The sequence below is a fragment of the Rattus norvegicus genome, chromosome 4 (genome assembly GCF_036323735.1).
Source record: "Rattus norvegicus strain BN/NHsdMcwi chromosome 4, GRCr8, whole genome shotgun sequence".
Taxonomy (NCBI): domain Eukaryota; kingdom Metazoa; phylum Chordata; class Mammalia; order Rodentia; family Muridae; genus Rattus; species Rattus norvegicus.
In genome coordinates this window covers 161,963,817-161,982,718 of record NC_086022.1, presented here as the reverse complement: position 1 = coordinate 161,982,718, position 18,902 = coordinate 161,963,817, and the positions used below count along the sequence as shown (strand labels likewise).

Below are 18,902 nucleotides of genomic sequence, written 5' to 3'. Positions count from 1 at the left end.
AATTCCCTCAAGCTTTCTCTAAAATGGAGAGAGATATTATTGCTACCTTCTCGGTAGGTGGGTTACAAGTGCTATGTGATAATTAGGAAAAGTCTATTTCCCACAATTCATAGCACCTAGTAAGCGATCGATAACCATTTGTTACTGTTACTGGTTATCCGCTTAGCCCTCACGCCGGTTGTTCTCTTTTGTGACACAAGGAAATCTGATGACTATCTTCTCTAAGACAAAAAGAATATATTCTCCTGAAAGCATAAGAGAACTCATGCCCCCACCAGTGTCTCTTCAGGCTGCTCCACACGCTAATCAGCCCTCTGCAGGTGTAAGGGCCAGCCCAGCCTCGCCTGTCCTCCTGGCCAGCCGCCAGTTCCTGTCTTATCACACTGCAATTACGAGGGGTCTCGCCAAAGGCCAGGCTGAAAGCAAGGATAGTTTTGATGTCTCTTCTCTCTACCAATCTAATATCCCTATCAAAAAAGGAATAAATGAAGACATGTTTTGTTCCAAAGATTTGGGGTTGGCTCGGAGCGATCTCTGCTTTTCTAAAGACGTACAAAGAGTCTACTTACTAGTCTGTTCAGTTGATGGGTTAAAAGTGGCGAAATTGTGGGTTATTTCCCCTTCGTTTCTATTATTATAATAATGTTTGTGGAGTAAATAGCTTTTTAAAATTCTGTTCTAGAATTCTGCCAGGAGTAATTGTCGGGCTGACTGGCTTATAGTTTTTGTAATATGCCCCTTCCCCCCTTTTGAAAACGGGGACAACTTTGTCCTTCTCTTGTCTGCTAACAGTTCCCCCATTCTCCATGCTTTTTCAAAGGTTATTGACAATGGTTCTGGGAGTCCTTTGAACAACCTGGGACGTGATTTGTCTAAGTCTGGAGATTTGAATTTATTAAGGGGGGTGAAAAGCGCGCCACACTGGTTTCCAGCCCTGGCTTTGCCATTCGCTAGCCTGGAGAGCACAGGCAGCTTTTGATTTTGTTTTAGTCTGATTTGGCCCCATCTGTGAAATAAGGCTCTTGGAGCGGATGAAGTTGAAGGTCACATGAAGGTCTAATGGCTTCTGTGTCCTAAGTCAGCAAACATTTTCCTACTTACTTTTCTTACTTCTCTTGGCTCTTGATTGTCCTCTCAATAGACTTTTTTTCCTCTCCTCTTTTATTCTGACCACCCGTTATTTTACGGTGATTTGTTTATTTATTCTGTATGTGTTTGTGTGTATGCTAACATGCCACACAGCAAGGCTGTGGAGGTCAGGTGACGACTTGTGCAAGTCCATCTTTCCTTCTGCCATGTGGGTCCAGGGATTGAACTTAGATCGTCAGGCTTGGTGGCAAGCTCCTGCTAATCCACCTTGACAAGCCTGTACACCATTTGACTGAGAATCCAGAAAGCTTACTGCAGCACCTGGGGACCATAAAATTTGGACACCATGGTCATTACAATTGTATCTTCTATTACTCTGGAGGACAAAACCCTGCACCCCGAATCACTCCCTGAACATGTGTGTCCTATGCATGGTACTCTGGGCCTTTGGCTAAGGTCAGCTCCCTAAGGTGTCCTATCTCAGCAGCTGTGTCTCTCAGCCAGACACCAGCCCTGTACTCAGGCCGCACCGAGTTCCAATCCTCCTGTAGGAGGTGTAGACGCCCAGAGCTGCAGCAGTCTCCTTACCCCACATCTCCGTGTTCCAAGAACATCCCTGATAACTCATCACAATACCTTGTGCCAGCCGGGTGTGGATGCTCGACGGGATTTCCCCCTTATGGATTCACATGTCTGAGACCTGTCCTTCCGCCTACTCAGAGATGATCAGTTTTCTGCGTGACACTCAGGGAGTTCCTGGAGGAAGATGGCATGAATTTGAAATCACTATCAGCATTTTGCCTCCTAATCAGAATGTTTGAGTAATTAACGCAAAAAAGTGTTTGTATTTTTCAGCTTAGGGTTCATAGGAAGTAGAGCCATTGCAAGATGAGTTAACTCTAAAAAACAAATCTGTTTTACTTGAAGGCAAGGCAAAGATTTTAGTAAATAAGGGAAAACAAAGACCCTGTGAGGGGGACCCGAGAAGAGTTCCAGAATAGCCAGAAATATGAACAGGTTCAGGACTGAGTCTAACTCACTGGGAATTCACCCAGCTTACCCTTCCTGTGGGGTCAAAGCAGCTTGATGGGCGATCTTCTCCCCACCCTCCCCCTGCTTCTCAGAGCTGGGCATCAAACTCTTACGCACATGAAGCAGGCACTCTCTCCACTGTGCCGAATACCTAACGTCAGACGTAGCTTCAATCTGCAGATCGAAGGCCAAACATGTGTTTTATTTAGTGAGTAGCGTTTTAGTTGGTTATTTATATTTTATTTAGGGAGTGGCATTTTGGTTAGTTGATCGGGGTCTCTCTTGCATCTCAGTCTTCCCATGAATTCGTTGTGTAGCCAAGGATGCCCTTGTACTTGTGACCCTCCTAGCTCTCTAGTGCTGGGATTATAGGCGTGTGCTGTCACTACCGGTTTTATCCAGTGCTCAGATCTAACCAAGGCCTGGGGTATTCTGAAGCAGCAATCTATGACATGAGCTATATCCCTAACCCCTACTCACATTTACTAAGGAGGAGAAAGGACTTTCCAGTGTCCTATGTTATATACCATGTATAACTCTCAACCAACATGGAAAGTATAAATATATTGATGCACAAAATGGGGGAAAATACCACTGCCTCCACAATATTCATCAAGTTATAACTTACAAGTCTGCTTTTTTTTTCTAATTTAGAATTTTTTTTTTGAGTGTTTTGCAGGCGAACAGGCTTGCATGTGCATCAGGTGTGCGTGTGGTGCTTGAGAAGTTCAGAAGACCCTGGACCTCTTGGAACTGGACTTACAGATGATTGTACGCTACCTTGCAGGTGCTGGCGACCAAACCTGGGTACTCTGCAAGAGGAACAAGCACTCTCAAAAGCCGAGTCATCTCTCAGCCCTTGTAAGTACTCTGAACAGATCACTTAGGTTCCCGCCACTGCTGTGACTTTACATGGGAAGTGACAGTCAGTAAAACTTCAGCACGGTGGGTGAGGGGGTAAAGCTGGTCATGTTGCTCAGTGGCAGGGTGCTTGTCTGACTGACTGGGTGAGGCCCTGAGTCCAGCTCCCAGAACCAGAAGAAGAAAATCCTCAAGCAAAAAAAATAAAGTCTTTCAAAAAAAATTCAACTACAGGGGGCTAGAGAGAAGGCTCAGCGGTAAGGACAGTTGCTGATCCTGCTGAGAGTCCTAGTTTGATTTGCAGCATCTGTGCTGTGCCTCGCAACCCTCTGTAACTCAGTTTCAGGGACTCTAATGTCCTATATGGAGGCAAAACAACCATACGCATAAAATAATATTTTTTAATTCACCTACGAAAACCAAAACAAAGCAAAATTGTAAAAATTCGCAGACCTTGACACAAGACGTTGGTAGTGTTAGGGAAGAGACAGGTAAGCAGGTCACACATTCGTGGAGGTTTTTGCATCCTTTATGACTGGGGCTGGCTGCCACTAAATGTAAGAGAAGATGATTTGTTACTGCGAGGTGTGTCCTACCCAGTTTCTTTTGATTCCAGGAACTGCCATCCGCGTACAAGAATAGAGAACAGACACAGGAATAGCCTTCAAGGCTCGTCTCCGGCGACCCACAGCACCAGCAGCTGAGGACCAAGTGCTTAGATACACAGACTTGTGGAGGACATTTTCTATTCAGCCATATAGCAGCAGAGCTATTGAGAGGCTATGGAACCTTCAAGGGGTGGCCTAGGAAGAGGTGTTTAGATCCAAGGGGTTGAGGGGGGTTGGGGCTGATCCCTTGAGGGAGGTTGTGGAGCCCCAACCGTGAAGTCCAGCTCAATAGCCATCAACTGGGGTTTTATCCCGTTACATGTTCCTCCACAGTGTGTCATCGCAGGTCCAAAGCACCAAGGAAACCATCAGGAACCAGCATCCCCAGAACTGTGAGCCCAAAACGAACCTCCTTCCTCCTGAGTTCATTCTCTCAGGTGTCTGTGATAGCTGATAGTGACAGGAAGCTGAGCCGCTGCGGTCAAAACAAAACAGCCACCTCATTAAATCGCAGCAGGCACTTTCATCTCCATAGCAACAGGCATTTGAGGAGTAGGATTCGGACTGAACCCAGTGCAGCTTTCCAGCTCTGGGTCTCCAGTCTATGACTTCTTCTAAGGCTTCATTTCTACATCTTAAACAAATCTAGCTGATAAATACTTACTAATTTGTCTTAAGTAGTCAAAGGGATAAGCCAGGCCAAGCATGTGGGTTGACGACTGGCACAAGCCGGGAGTTGAACAATATCGTTTTTATGACATGAAGCGATCTTTTCCCTAAGTGAATGCCTGATTCTTAAAATTCCATTTCCTAAACTTTAAGCATGAATCAATACATCTACAAATAAGTAAGCAGGCGGCAGGCACCGCTAGAATTAACAAGTACATAATGGAGAGATGGAAAAGACAGAAAAAACACGGAGGTACCTACGTGTACTGTGGAGAGAGGCAGAATGGAAGCCGAGACAGGGTGTAAGAGCAGTGAGAACCGTGCTAATGTGAGTGACCTGCACCGTAACCTAAGGCCATGGTGATGTCTGGATCTGTGCTGCCATCAAGGACCATGTCTGGGGCTGAGGTCCAGGGTCTGGGTTGATGTCATCTTACCACTGGAGGCCATGTAGATGTCGTGGTTTGCACTGGCGCCCGCAGCTGTTTTAAACTCCCTTGGCATTGCTACTGCTGGAGTCTGTAGTGACGTGGGTGGCCCATGCTGCCACCCGAGGCCGTGTCAGTAATGTCCAAGTCTGTGCTGTTGCTGAGGGCCAAGTGTGAATCCAAGGTCCTGGTGCAACCTGGGTCTGTGTCGATGTCCATAGTTTTTGCCGTCACTGATGGCCGTGTGGACATCCCTGGTTTCCACTGCAGCCTGACGCCATTTTGCTGTAATGTGGGCTACACTGCCACAGGGAGACATATTGATGTGAGTAGCCCGTGCTGCCACTTGAGGTCATGATGATGCCAGAGGGTCTTCTCTGGATCTGTCGTCCGACTCCAGCCAGGGGCCGTGTTCATGGTCTGCCATGTAGCCAGAAACCATGTGGAAGTTCATGATCCACGCTCCCACTGATTGTAAAGAGCAAGGAAGCTACTTTTGCAGATATGCGTGGTTAAGAAAGAGGAACATGGAAGGCTTCTGTGACAGCCTCCTACCCCTCCACCCCCTACCCCAAAATAGCAGCCTAAAGAGGAAGCCATCAAAGGGAACTATTAAAAAGTGTGATAAGGTTGCTCTTATCCTTATCGGAGGTGGGATAACGAACTGAGCTCTCCACAATTGATGGCTTCTTGAGAGTAAGGAGAGGAAGGATTCAATTCTATTTAAGGGGATGACCAGAGAGTTTGACTATGCTCGAGAGAATATATTCATAACACAAACTTGGTTTTTATTGTTGTTGTTTTAATTTTTCTTTTGTTTTATTTGGGGGGAAGAGGTCACAGGGGTCAGAACAGGTAGAGAAGGGCTAGAAAATGAGCATGATGAGGTGCATGATGGGAAATCCCCAAAGAACCAATACAACTATTATGTTTTATAAAAATGAAAGTTTTCTCCTCCAGCCCCCCCCCTCAGAGTTAAAAACAAAACAAACAAATACAAAACACGCTGCTGGGATTGTAGCTCTGAGGACTTCATAGACCTTGTCTAAGGCTATACAGGAAATCAACAGTAGGAAAGTAAGATGAAGGATGCTGTGGGTAAAGATTTGGCCTCTGAGGGTTCAAACAGGTTTTTATTTGGTGGATCCAAGGAAATGTTTCAGAGCCCATGGCACAGTGACCTGTTACTCTCCAATACATCAGGCCATCCCTAAAGTCATCAACACCAGGAGACTCAAGTATCTCACACCAACTGGACCCATGCTGTGCCGCCTCGAGTCTCAGAGAAACATGTGCATCCAGACTTCGTGGACCTCAGGAGAGTTCCTAAGAAGCAAAGGTCACAAAGAAGATTTGATGGTGGCATTCCGAGTTGGTGTCTCCTAAGGCACAGGAAGCACCCACCCCAGCAGATGGGGGCGTGTGAGGGGGCGTTTAAGAGACAACGTCTCAGCTTCCCATCCCTCACTGTACAAAGTCAACTGAGCAAACGAAAGTTCTAGAAACATCCCTTGTCCTGCCACACGGAGCTTACACGGTGCTTCAAGGAAAAGCTGGACAGAAGACCCAAGAAAGAACAGGTTCATTGCTACCCCCAAGCATTTACCTGTTCCTCTCTGTGGGTCCTTTTCCTGCTGGCGTCCTGGACTTCCTTGGGATTATTTGCTTGTTTCTTAGGGTCACTATATGCTTCGCTTTCCTGTCCTGGGTACACAACTGAAACATGTAAGACCTTACACCCTCTTCCTGTCCTTCCTTCCTTCCATCACATCTCAAGCCTCTGGGATTGGGTGCCTGCCCCAAATCCTCCACTGTTCCTGCTCTCTACGAATCAGGGATTTTTCTCTAAATTTCATGATGGTTCTCAGCCTTACTCCCCACTAGGCCTCCCTGGGTAGTTGGATTTTTACCCATGTTTTGGTTTTGGATTTTTTAGCTTTAATTTTGATTTTATGTGTATCATTTGAATGTGTGACTATGCCGCATGTGTGTGCAGAGACCAGAAGAGGACATCGGAATGTCTGGGACTGGAGTTACAGATGGTTGAGAGCCATCATGTTGGTACTGGAAATTGAACCTGGGCTCCCTGTGAAAGGAGAAAGTGCTTTTAACTCTCCATAGGTGCTGGGATCTGCACTCATATCCTCTGATAAAGCAATAAGTGCTCTTCAGCCTCGAGCCACCTCTTTGCTCTCTGCTCATGGCTTTGTCCTTTAGGACACACTCTGCATCCTAGTCTTCCACACAGGTACAGATATTTTCACTGTTTTGTGAGACACAGAGACTCACAAGTCCAATGCCTTATTTCTGTCTTTATTGCCTCTTTCACTCCTACATGTATGTGCTTGTAAGTGCATGAACTTGATACATAGAAACTTATATAGGTAGACTTGCACACACATGCATGTGCATGCACACATACACACATACACACACACACAACACACACATGCTCACACACAAGGTTGGGGGCATATTACTATGAGCAAATACCTGACAAAAGTAATATAAGGGTGCAAATTTTTATTTTGTCCAGTGGTTTCAGAGATTTCAGTTCCTCATGGCAGGAAGGGCAACTAGAAGAGTTGTGTCAGTGGGAACATGTGTGGGGACTTGTCCATTGAACTTCTCAGGGAAGAAAGCCAGAACCAGAAATATATAACCTTCAAAGGCTCACCTCTAGTGGTCTACTTTTGCCAGTCAGGCTCTACCTTCTTCTTTTTATTTATTTGGTTTTGTGTGTGTGTGTGTGTGTGTGTGTGTGTGTGTGTGTGTGTGTGTGTGTGCGCAAGTCCACCTATATTAGTTTCTATGTATCAAGTTCATACAAGTGCCCATGGAAGTCAGAAGATGGTGTCATACCCCCTTGGTTCTGGGAACCAAGCCCACTTCATCTGTTAGAGCAGTAAGAGCTCTTCTTGACTGTGCCCCCTTCTATAAGCTCCACAGTCCTTAAAATACACTACAGCTGGTTTCTGAGCATGTAAAGCATAAGCCCCTAAAATGGTTCAGTTCAAACTATTACATTCCACCCCTGACCCTCTGAGATTCACATACATTTGGTAATTTTAAAATGCACATAATTCAACTTCAAGAGTGATAGACGTCTTCCCAGTTCCAGCCTCGTTAAAAAGCCCAGAGGCTCTACTGAATGTGGCTTAAACATCCTCCAGAACAGTCCTTCCTGTCCAGATTTCTGTTGGCACTCTTATCTGCTGAAATCCACCAGAACCACCTACGAAACTTGAACACAGTGTCCTTGCTCTCATCCCAACCCTGTCTTCCAACCTCTTTACTAACATACAGTCCTCTGTAGTAAAGACATTTATCTATCTGCTCATATACAAGTTCTCACCATCTAGATCACTTGAATTGCCAGAGTTACCATTGTCTAGTTGTGTGCATAGTGGACACAGAATAAAAAGGTATCCAGCAAGATATAAATATCAGAGAATGAACAAATAAACAGTGTTTCCCTTCACGTGGCTTTTCAGATTTCACTTGTCCTCTTCATTCTATGGAGCCTCATTTATCTTACAACTTCAAGAGTCCACAATAAATGCTCTCCTCGCTGGTGCCCTCCTGTCTCAGAAGCCACTCTTAGAGGTTCTACAGTCTCCGGTGGTGTCCTCATTAGACTCTGGTTTGAGAACATGGTGCTGAAAGTGGATACGTCATTGGGAATGAAGGGGTCAGAGATGAGCTGAGGAAATGAATCCCAGACATTTTAGAACCCCTCAAGTTTCTGGGCTGCCATTTTCCAGGGGCTTAACAATGCTAACCTCAGTGTAGCATAGCAGTCATATAGTTGACTTTTCACTGTTTTTGCTTTCTCCTTTTCTATAATGCCAAAGGCTTTCTTTTGGAAACCAGGAAAAGCGACGAGTTGTCCACGGGAAGTGGGAAGCAGCACTCCAGACTCTGATGTCTATCAAGGCCCAGAAGAGAACGTAAATAAACAAAAACATGGGGAATATTAGGAGCTAGAGTGAGCCCAACTCTCTGAAGGGATTGAGCCTGGTGTTAAAGGTTCCTACCAAGCAGAAACATGGGTCCTGAAATCTTCAAAAGAAGCAATCAATCTAGAGTTTGATGTAAAGTTTGAATTCTTAAATGATCACAGTGAACCCCATTTCTGGGCTGAGCAGTCCCATAAGCTGCCTATGAGCCACCTGTGAGAGTGAAGAGTCCAGGCGAACTGCCTGGGCCTGACTCCTGGCTCTAGGTTCTGTGCTGTAAGCAAGGTTATCCAAAGTCATGTAACCCGTGCTCCGTTCCCTCCTCTAATATCAGGACAGAGCTTCAAGGATTGATCCGAAGGTGAGGCAGCTGGAAACCTAGCCCCAGTTTCCTTCTTTCTCTGCTCTCTCCATTCTCCCCTCTTTCTCCTTGCACAGTAAACTGAAACTAACCCTTCTTCCACACCCTAAGAAACACTTTTTAAAATTTCACTTGTCACACAATTTTCCGGGGAAATTTAGCATGTTCATCCTAAAAGGCACACCACCGGGCCAGCTACTCGCCCGACTCCCCTTGGAGCTATCGTATGATGCAAACCTAAAGAGATTCTTTCTGTCTTCTTACTCATGTGTTCTTCCAAAGAGCACAGCGGCCATAGTAAAGCAACAACATCTCCAAAATTAAGTTCTGGCAATGTATTCACCAGTGGTCCTGACAAAAGAGTGACGAGAAGCTCTCCAGAACCTTCTCTCAGGTTTTCAAAGGGGAAAGAGGGAAACGTAACTAAAGGAGAAAGGGAGGGGTCCAGGGCTATAACATTCCAAGACTAGGGCTCAAAACAAGCCTGAGACTTGCAGAGACTGACCAGTGACAGCAAGAGCAGCTTTGTGCAAGTTGGGAGCAGGAAGAAGAGGGAAGAGCGAAGGCCAATGCTCGGAGCAGATGGTGTAATGTCAGCAGATGACAGACAGACAGACAGCTAGAGTTACCCAAGACCTACCTAGCTTCTATCAACTCTGACCAAGAAGAATGGTCCAAGGGGGAAAGGGGGTATAAATATGGGGGAGAGGAAATTGCAGCCCTGGGTGTGAAGCTTCACAGAAAACGAATACCCACCTTGGGTCTAAGGCAGATTCCTGGGGATGGAAAGAACTCGGAGATTTAATCACAGAGACATCGTCAGGAATTTTGCAGGAGTCTTGGTATTCATGCCAACGGATTAGTGATGGGCAACTCTCCGAGCTGTTGAAAGTGAGGAATGTGTAGGTTAGTGAAATGCTGCCCTGCCCGGCTTAGCTTAGCTTTGATCCACAGCAAACTCTAACCTACATTATTAAAGAGATTGTAATCGCTTAGCAAAGGAAGTGGTGATCTCCAGCAGCCAGGGCAAGCGATGTAGAACAAACCACACCACGCTATCATGTCTCTCATTTTCCTCCTTTGAAAGCGATCCAGAACTCACAAGGTTGTTTTTTAGCAAGTCTCTCAGCAAGGCTGTGGACAACACATCTTAGAAGCTGAATATCTAGAGACTGAAGAACCTACTGGTTGAAGGTGCCATTGGACCAACCGCTGTACCCAGAAAGCCAACAGAGTCTCATTAACTCAGGGAAGGACTGAACAGGATGCCACCAACTCTTGTTTGGGTCCAGTGACAGACACAAAGCAAGCAGAGTAACTGACACTCTGCCTTGCATCAGAGACAGGATGGGCTCCCACCAACAAGAAGCCAAAAGACACAGAGCACGGTGGAATGAAGGGAAACAAAGGCTCTTTATTGTGGTTAAAAAAGAAAAAACAAACTGAAAAATAAAAAACAACTCAGTTCTTTGAAGCACTAAGGCAAAACAACTTGAAAAAAAATTATTAAGAAAATCTCAGCATGACCAGAGAAACAATTCTTGGTCCAGATGCAAGACAAACAAACAGGCAACAACAAAAAATGAACAAACCTTAATGTTTGATAGGAATTTGTTCAGAGCGAGGGTGGGGAGGCTGGGGCTGTTGTTGGCCTTGTTGCCACTTGAGCATCATGACTTGTTATGGGTACCATGTTTCTCCTCCACTGTCAAATTTGTAATGTCTTTTAAGTCATGAAAAGAAAAATACAGTTATCATCACAAAGGGCAGAGCAATTGAAATAAGAGAAAAGTTACTGTACCGCCACCATGTAAACTATAGGGAGGAGCTGATAACTAAAATCTGGTTCCCTAATGACCCTTGATTATGTCAATAAAGACGGCAGAAACCAATCACTGGGCAAAGGTGTAGAGGTGGAATTTCTGGGTCCCAGGAGGAAGAGGAGGGAAATATATAGAGAATGGGCTTTTCAGCCAGGCTTTGGAGAGAGGAGCATGAGACAGGTAGGTCTCCTCCTTTGAAGGAGGATAGGGCAGGATATTCTTCACCCAGCCATTGAGTTATCTGACTGGTTTTAATATGAAAGCTGTCTGGTGTTTTCCCTCTGCAGTGACTCAAGTGAACAAAAGAAAGGGCGCAGCCTGGGCAGTTGTTGGGGGTTTGGTGGAGCGAGCCAGGAGGGGTTGGAGGACTGATGGCAGCTCTTAGAGGTCAGAGAACAAGCTGACCATTGGCAGAGCTATGACTGGAGTGGGACCAGTGGCAGTGAATTCATGGAGCTGAGCTGAGTGAGAGCACAGCCCAAGAAGGTGATACCATGGAGTTTTAAAATTACACACAACATAAGCAACTATTGTCTGCTTACTATATATCCCTGAAGGTTTGTTTGATTGGTTGGTTAGTTGATTGGTTAGCATTTTGTTTGTTCATCAATTTTTTATTTTGCATGCCTCAAGGAGCTACGTGGAGAGAACTATCTAAAGTGAGGTTTATGTACTTACATTCTGCACCAACGAACTTGGTATTGGGGCTGGGGGTATAGCTCAGAAGTAAATAGGTTGTCTAGAACATGCAAGACCATGGAGTTGATTCCGTTTCACAGTAGAATAATCATTTCCTCATTAGACAATGACTATCTCCCTCATGTCACTATATAGTCTTTGAAAACACAGCTTTGATAGATATGCATTACTCTGTTAGGAACATGCTTGGTTTCAAATGCCTCACTCTTGAACATTTACACTCTCTCTGGTTAGAAGTGGCAGCGAAGGTGGCATCCTCATGTTAAAGAATTTACTGACAAAGTAATGGGCAAACCAAGGACACTGGGTTAGTGAATTGTCCCAGAAACCATGTCACAAGACGGGCAGTTCCAACACCTGTGAAGGCTGATACAACAGAGGAGCCCTGACAGCCGTCCATCAATTCCCACAATGCTGTCAAATGGGGAAGGGAGTAAGGTCATTTTGTGTGGCTCCCACAGGTCAAACTATGGACAGAGATGCAGTGGGAGGGAGTCTGGTTTCATCCCCATGGATTAAAAATTCCTGCAGCACAGCAGTGGACTAAGGAACCTTACAATGGAAAAGAGAAGCAGTCCTGGAAAGTGGACAGTTGGAGACAAGACAGCCACTTGGATGAAGAATGTGTGTAGAAACTCCTATGTTCCTTCCAGCAGGAAGACTGGGTGCTCCTTCCCTCATTTGTAAAGGGGTCATGATGAATATGACTACAAGTGACAAAGAAGCCAATGTCATTCACTTTACTGTTGGTATGAGTAAGTGTTATAGTTCAGAGATCCAAGGCACATCACATAATTCTTAGAACAGCTTTGGGCTAGGAAGGGACATTATTCCACTCTTATAGGCAAGAATCCAGTTCAAGGATGGCATGATGGCTCAGCAGAGAAAGTCTCTTGCTGTGCAATGACTAGCTGAGCTCCATCCCTGGAACCCACCTAAAATGCTAGGTCTGATGGTGTGAGTCTACAATCCTAGAGCTGCTGGAGTGAGGTGGGAAGCAGAATCACCTGGAACCTCAGAAGCCAGACAGCCTGGAGTGCACCACTCAGTGGGAATGAGACATATCCTGCCTCAACAAGATGGGAAGATGAAACAGATTTCCTAGAACTTGTTCTTTGATCTCCATACATGCTGTAGCATGTACACACATACACACACACACACACACACACACACACACACACACACACACACACACACCCCAAATAGTTAGCTAATTAATTAAAAAGAAATTTGAGCTCCAAAGTGATGAGTAAATTGGCCAAGCCCAGTCCCCAGCTCCTCCCTAACAGCTTCCATGAATCGAAGACCCCCTCCTCCCTCTCTGAGTTCCCAGGCTTTTGTTTCGTGAGCCAGCAAGCACGGTTTCTTGTTCTTCTGTGTGTATTCAGAATCCATTCAGGTAGGTTTGTAAACCCTTGAGGGTAAGATTATCTGTTATTGTGCTTTTGTATCCTATCCTCTTGTGGCCCAACAATCTGTATAAAAGGCACATCTGGTCCTGCCAGCCTCCTGGTTTGAATTCTTCATAACTTCTTCATCTCTCCCACACTGACTCTTAACCCAGTTGAACAGGAACTGGGGACAAGAGATTAATATCCATTTCCAAACCCTGGGAGGAAATGAAATATGGGTTGAAGCAGTAGACACAATGTGTTCATTGAAAAAAAAAGCTTGAAATAGCTGCTTCCTAAATGCCTTTCCTTTCTGGTAGGGCATCTTGGGTGGTCCTAGAACTCACGGCCTGTGAGAGAACACAGTATTTTTGAAGTTTGGGAAGAGTATACTGTTCATTCTGATCAGTGGAGTCAAAGATTTGACTATTGTGCTTCTTTTCAAAACTCTCCCAGTTAACTTTCTGTTGCAATGATAAAACACAGGCCAAAACAACCTGGGGAGGAAAATACTTTGTCTCCTATTAGAGACTTCAGCCTATTCTGAAGGGAAGCCAAAGCATAAGGCAGGATCAGAAAACAGTAAATATGGGAAAACACTGCTTCCTGGTTGCTCCTAGATTTATCTACAATCAGCTACTCTATATAGCCCTGGCCAAAATGCCTAGGGATGGCACCGCCCATAGTGGGCTTAATGCTTCTACATCAAATAGCAATCAAGAAAATTCCCCCACAGTGATGCCCACAGGGCAACACGGTAGAAGAAATTCTTCAGCTGAGGTTCCCCCTTCCCAGGGGTGTCAAACTGACAAGTAGGATTAGCCATCACAGAAACATTGACTTAAAGAATAAGATAATGCTACCTCTGCCACAAGCCAACTTTCAAATAATCATGGTCCCATGCCTATTCTGTCCTGTGCAAAAGCCCTGCCATCTGAACCAGCATGGCTCTTCAAGATGTTTGATCTCTGGTAGATCAAGTCCCCCTCATCTCCCCCCTATAGAACTGTTGTAGCTATTCTTGCCCTTTTGTCCTCATATGTTATTTATATCAATTAGACTTCACTCATAGATCATGGGGAGTTGTAGTAACAGTGGTTCCTTCATCTCTTATTTGCAGGGTCTGCCGATTGTCTACCCCACAGCAATAACTGCACCCTGCCCCTCTTCTTCTGGCAGGAAACTCTCCTCTCTGAATAGATACTGTGCAGGTCTGAGGTACCGTTCATCATCTCTTGATGACAGTGACACACACAGTAGCGTTTTATAGAAAAGGCTTAACTTTGAGTGGATACATGATAATAACAGCCATGTGAAGACTCCATGTGAAGTTCACCCTACTGGGAGGAGAGACTTGGGCATAAAACCATGCTGGAGTGATTGAAAATAAAGTTGGAGACAGCCTGAAAGAAGTTTGATGGCATGTTTGAGTTGCCAAGCTAACCAATCCTGGACCCAGTTCAGTTAGATTAGACGTCTTATTGTGTAAAACACTTTTAAAAATACACTTATTTGTGTCTTTGTGTGTATGCTTGCGAATATATTTAGAGATTACAGGACAGTGTTGGCAGTCAGTTCTCTCCTTTTACCATATGGGTTCCAGAATTTGAATCTAGGTCATCAGGCTTGGTGGTCACCTTGTTTACTTGTTGAGCCATCAGGCTGTGCGTACATTAGTGATTGATTGATTGATTGCCTGATCGATGATTAACTGATCTTACATTGATTGAGATGGAACTAGAGCTTCATGAATGCCAGGAAAACGCTCTATACCTAGACCTAAAAATATTTTTAAGACATTTCCTGTTGGATATGTTAGCTTACATTTAAAAGCATCCTAATTAACAAGTCGGGTGTCTTTCATTTCCTTCAATAACCTATCACCACTTATGTATAGAGACATTTTGTGAATTTTTGTACATTTTAACTCTATACTTGTAATTGCGCTTTCCTGGAGACAGGTAAAGTATTGATTTCTTTGTTGGTCTAAGATTAAGTTTAGAGAACACTTGATGCTGACAATTTATGAAGTCCAGTAGAGCATGTCATGTCACCTGTAAATAGGGCAGTTCTCCTTTTACTTTAAAGTTCTCACGCCTATTACTCATTCCCATGTCTTTTTGTATTAGCTAAGACTTCAAGTACAGCAACACTCCTTTCTTGGCTTAGGTATAAAGGTTCATTCTAGATCATCCGTAGTGGGAGTTCAGCAGGGATCTCACACGGGTGTTGGGCATTACAATCAATGTTGCAATATATTTTTTAATAAACATGCTTCATTAAGCTAATGTGCCTTCTTTGTGCTCGTGGGATGAGGCTTGGTTACGAGTATGACAACAGGCTGAAGAGCAACAGACGTGAGGCGGAGGCTTACTTTTCGCACTGAAGATGCTCAGAGATAAGCAGTTCTGGCTGTAAAGACAGTGCCACTGTGGAGCTGTTCCCCATTCTCTCCTCCACATGTCAAGAAGACGCACTGAAATCTACTGTGGGGTTGTAAAAACTCAGGGATGGAGGATGTGCCTAAGGCCTGAGATCTTACCTCAGCCTCCTGAGCACAGGCGAGAGCCACCACACTCAATTTACCTTGCATTTTCAATAGAGGGCAAATGCAGAACTTCTTGTATTTCATACAGTTAAATTATATATAAATTAAGTTATATATGCATATATGTAAATATGTTAAATACAGTTTAATCACTCTCTTATTCCACTCAATTTAGTTTATTTATTAAACTAAAGATTTAGTTTAGATTATTTTAGACTTTCCATTACGGTTCCTCTTGAATCCAAATATTAACTGTGAATCTATTTCTGTTTTTGAAGACAGTTTTCTTTCATGATTTGTTTCACTTTCTTTTAAAGCTCTCTATTTTGTTTGTGGATGTCTAAGTAAGTGTACGATGGCCAAAATGTGTGTGATATAAATTATTAACAAAACCAATCTTATAAATATCTCAATATGAAAGCTGTATAATCTTAATGTGTTGCATACAGGAGTCTATATAAATTTAATAAATAAAGTTATGATTACATTCTTCAAAAGTTATAGATTATTGGGCTCATTTTCTGGTAGAGCAATGTCAAGACTGTTTTTTATAAATTTATTATATCATTATATTTCTTATATCATTAAAATATATTATTAGAGCTGAGAAATGGTGGTACACACCTTTAATCCCAGCACCCAAGAAGCAGAGGCAGGTTGATCTCTGTGAGTTCAAGGCCAGCCTGGTCTACAGAATGAGTTCTAGGACGGTCAAAACTACATAGTAAGATCCTGTTTAAAAAAACCAAAAATAAAGAATTGTTAGGTACATGCAATATCATGATTGCTTCATTAACTTGTGGGATCCATTTTTTATTACCTGATGTTCCTCTTTTTCTCTGTCCGTTTAGCTAAATTAACATTATTATCAAATACGAATGTTGCCGCTCAACATTCTTTTGGGAATTGGAATTTGTTTTTCTCATCCTTGATCTTAAAGCTTTGGCTTTATGCTGTCCCCGTGGGTGGTTCTGGTCTGATGCATGGTTGGATTTCACTCACCGTGTTAGTTGATCCCAGCCTCGATTGTTAGCAGGTGCTCCTCCTGATCTTGTGTGGTTTGCCACGAATTCATCCTATCTCTACCTGTGTGTCCTTTGCAATGTGTCTGCCATATGCTTCCTGTGTGTGTGTGCGTGCGTGTGTGTGTGTGTGTGTGTGTGTGTCTGTGTACGTGTGTCTGTGTCTGTGTCTGTGTCTGTGTGTATTAGAATCTGTCTCTCCCTCCTTTATTCTAGTCTTGTTTGTGAGATTTCTTTGGCCAGTGGACATTGGTGGTATGATTTCAGAAGAGACCTGATCATCATTGTACTTGAGTACTTGAGTTTTAATTCATTCTCTGTCTCTGTCTCTGTCTCTGTCTCTCTCTCTCATTCTCTCTCTCTCTCTCTCATTCTCTCATTCTATCTTTCTGTCTCTTTCTCTCTGTCGCTCTCTTTCCCTGTCTCTGTCTCTCTCTCTCTAGTGCATGTACTTTTAATTTTTAAATTTAAAAACTTTCTGTTATGTGTATGAGTGTTTTGCCTGTATATATGAGCACCACATGTATGCCTGGTAGCCACAAAGGTCAGAAGAGGGCATTGGCTTTCCAGAAATAGAGTTAGAGATAGTTGTAAACTACCACGGAGGTGCTGGGAATTGAACCCAGATCCACAAGTGCAAAAGCAACAGGTACTCTTAACTGCTGAGCCATCGCCCCAGCCCCCACATACTTTTCTTGTCTTGATTCGCAGAGCAATGCAGATGACAGTTACTTCCAGCAGTATTCTCAGGGTGCCACTCACAGTCGAGAGATGATTTAAAGTGCTCTGTAAAACAGTGCACTGGCTCACAGAAGGAACTAGAGTATCCATGGGTCTTGGTATTTGCAGAAGATCCTGGCAGCCACCCCATGGGTGGACACTGAGGGATGACCTGTCTGCATGTGCTGTCTCCTCTGCCACACAGCTCTCTTGCTGTACCTTTAATCTTTCAGAAGTCATTTCAGCAGGGAAGCTGGCTCCCAATCCTACATATAAACTTGTTTATTTCTTCTCGGGGCAAGAGAGTACTATTGCGTACTACCATAGAGCACTTTTCCTAGTCTACTATTGTTCACCTTTTCCCATTGCTTATGTTATCAAGCTTCCTGGATTGTAGCCGCCAAAATGAAGTTCTATCCCTTCGTGACTTCTGACCGAAGCAAGAACCGCAAACGGCATTTCAATGCACCTTCTCACATCTGGAAGATCATGTTTTCCCCTCTTTCCAAATTGCTGAGACAGAAGTATAACGTTTAGTCTATGCCTGTTCGAAAGGATGATGACATTCAGGTTGTCTGAGGACACTACAGAGGCCAGCAGATTGGCAAAGTGGTCCAAGTGTACAGGAAGAAATGCGTCCTGTATATCGAACGAGTCCAGCGAGAGAAGGCTAATGGCCCAACTTTCCATGTGGGCCTCTATCCCATCATGGTGGGTATTAGCAGGCTAAAGTTGGACAAGGACAGCAAGAGGATCCTGGAAAGGAAAGCCAAGTCCCGACAAGTAGAAAAAAGGCAAATACAAGGAAGAAACGATCAAGACGATGCAAGAGTAGAAATCTCGTGCACGGTTTCATTAAAGACTGCTTAAGTAGTCAAAAAAAAAAAAAAAAGTTTTAGTTCTCAGTATCTCCCCAGTGGGGCTGAGCGCTTCCTCAAGTCAAATGCTGTTCAAGCCATAGCCACATGACTGGAGGTCAGTAAAGGGCTCAGCTAGAGCTAGACACTCCATGAGGGCGTAATGGGTGAGCGGGGGAGGTAGAGAGGGAGCGAGGGAGTGAATGACAAGGAGGAAGCATGTGGGAAAAAGAGAAAACACATGCTTTATTGTTGTGCTGTTGTCTCTGCAGTAACAGTCACTGTGCTTCTGCTAATGCGCTGTCCTTACTCAACTGCACTTAGAAACACAGACATGAAACAGAACATGGCTTTTCCTGGTAAAACTTCTACCCTCTGGGTTGTAAACTGGCGACACAAAGCCAGTTGTGCTCTCCTAAGAAACCCCTCATAGAAGTATGGTGTTGGGGGCCTGGGGGCTGTTGAGGCACAGGAGAAAGCAATCGCATTTCGTTCCTCAGGCTGTGTGCTTTACCGAAGAACAGACAGATGTCAGCACGGGTAACCCTCTTATTTTCAGAGGGCTCGAAACATGATAGAAAGCACTCAGCTGCTTCAGGCTCCAGTGTGTTTAATAGCTTTGCTGTTTATAAAATCCCAACGTGTCTCTCCCGCAGATTAGAGTTTGATCTGGGGTGGGGGGTACATTTGAGTCCATTTTTGACAAGGAGGTCAGTTGTCAAGGACATTGGGAGGCAGTGCTGTAGTGTGCAGACAGCAGTGTTTGCCTAATTGCCCAACTTTCCCTGAATCCTTCCAGCTCTTTTTTTTTTCCCTTTCTCTACAGCAAAAT

At 44.3% G+C, this 18,902-nt stretch overlaps 1 long non-coding RNA gene and 1 pseudogene across 2 annotated transcripts; one reads left to right on the top strand and one right to left on the bottom strand.

Annotated features, from left to right (window-relative positions):
* Positions 1–118: 118 nt before the first annotated feature.
* On the bottom strand, positions 119–9,901 carry LOC120102394 (uncharacterized). Of its 2 annotated transcripts, XR_005503912.2 has the most exons (4): positions 9,764–9,901; positions 6,294–6,391; positions 1,726–6,013; positions 119–1,410 (listed from the first exon to the last, which is right to left on the bottom strand). It is a non-coding gene; the product is annotated as an uncharacterized LOC120102394 (long non-coding RNA). The 2 variants fall into 2 exon arrangements; XR_005503913.2 differs by lacking the exons at positions 6,294–6,391; positions 9,764–9,901 and having other exon boundaries at positions 1,726–1,845; positions 4,697–5,214.
* Positions 9,902–17,618: 7,717 nt separating this feature from the next.
* On the top strand, positions 17,619–18,048 carry Rpl26-ps6 (ribosomal protein L26, pseudogene 6; annotated as a pseudogene).
* The last annotated feature ends 854 nt before the right edge of the window (positions 18,049–18,902 follow it).